The following is a 1,696-nucleotide window of genomic DNA, read 5'->3' as shown; positions in this document are numbered from 1 at the left end:
CACCAATGGCTAAAGGAGGCACCATGTCCCTTGAACGTTTAGCTCAGTGGTTAGGACGCTCACCCGGGCTGTGGGAGACACGGGTAAAATTCCCCCCTCTGCCCGATGAGGAAACAAGATCTGTACTGTGGTCTCCCACATTGTAGAAGCGTGCCCTAACAACTGGGCTAAAGTATATAATTGGCCCTGTCAACGCTGGTTCTCCACTTGCGAAGTAACTCCCTTCTCTCCATGTGTCAGTATATAATGCCTGCCTCTGTAACTTTCACTCTATGCATCTGAAGAAGTGAGGTTTTTACCCATGAAAGCTTATGCCCAGGGCCGGCTCCAGGCACCAGCTTCTCAAGCTGGTGCTTGGGGCGGCCGCTCCGGAGAGGCGGGGCACGTCCAGGTATTCGGCGGCAATTCGGCAGACGGTCCCTCACCCTGCCTGGGAGCGAAGGACCTCCCACCAAATCGCCGCCGCAGATCGCGATTGCGACTTTTGTTTGTTTGTTTGTTTTTTGTTTTGGCTGCTTGGGGCAGCCAAAACCCTGGAACCAGCCCTGCTTACGCCCAAATAAATCTGTTAGTCTTTAAGGTACCACCAGACTCCTTGTTGTTCTTATAAAGGAGGCAACTCCACCATGACCACCTGCTCCTCCTCCACCTTTTTGTGAATGCTTTGGCATTTGTCAAATTTTTGGGGAAGAAACAAAATGTTTCATTTTGACATTATTAAAACATTTTGATTTCTTTGCTTCAGTCAAAGCTTTTGGGGGAACTGGACACATACTCATGCATTGTTTCCATCCACCCAAACCTGCTGTTTTTGGTTAATAAACTATTTGTTCGAAAAATTTTGGCCATGTCTAGTAAAAAATAAATTTCCTCCATGGTGTTACACTGTGCAGGAAGGAGTATTTGTAGTAGTTCCAACAAAACCTTTTTTTTTAAATGGGTTTTTGATTCAAAACAATTCAAGGAAAGCAGACACTTTCCTTTAAAATTTGTGTTTACTTTTCTGAAAAAAAAAAATCAGTTCTCAGCTGAACAATTTTTGGTTTTTAGCAGTTTTCAGCCAAAAGAAAAAACATTTTCAGTTTCAAAAAAGTTTGGTTTTTAATTTTTAATCCACATTTTTCACAGGGAATAAAAACAAACAAAAATGTTCTGGACAACTCCAATTTGGGACTGCATCTACATAAATCTACATTAGATTTTTCCCCAGCATTGATTCAGCTCCACCAGTGTCAGCCATGCTGAAAGCACTTGTTCAGGCCAGCTGCCAGCGTTTTAACAACCCTGATCACAACAACTCTAGGTGGTATGGGTGATTAAAATGCTGCTGGCATCTTTTCTACTTCAGAGCTCCTATTCTTGTTATCACTGGTGTAGAAAAGTTTACAGAGGCTCAATTCTGAAGTGCATGGCAATGAAGTCCATTGGAGATGGGGTATTATAGTAGATAGCCCATTGATGATCAGGTACAAAAAAGGAACATTCAGCTTCCTCGTACCCTACAGACTGACCTCAGTTCAATAATATTGTTTCTTCTGTTAACAACATACAAAACAAGCAAAGGCACTTCTTTCCTGCTAGCATAGATGGTATTGTAAAGGTCTAGGACCAGAGTGCTGACACAGGTATAAAAGACTAGGCACTACAGATAGATGGATTGATCTTTTCTAGCAAAGAGATTCTTATGTAGGTAGGA

Source organism: Malaclemys terrapin, chromosome 13 (assembly GCF_027887155.1).
Source record: "Malaclemys terrapin pileata isolate rMalTer1 chromosome 13, rMalTer1.hap1, whole genome shotgun sequence".
NCBI lineage: Eukaryota > Metazoa > Chordata > Testudines > Emydidae > Malaclemys > Malaclemys terrapin.
Note: the sequence above shows the minus strand (reverse complement) of the source record.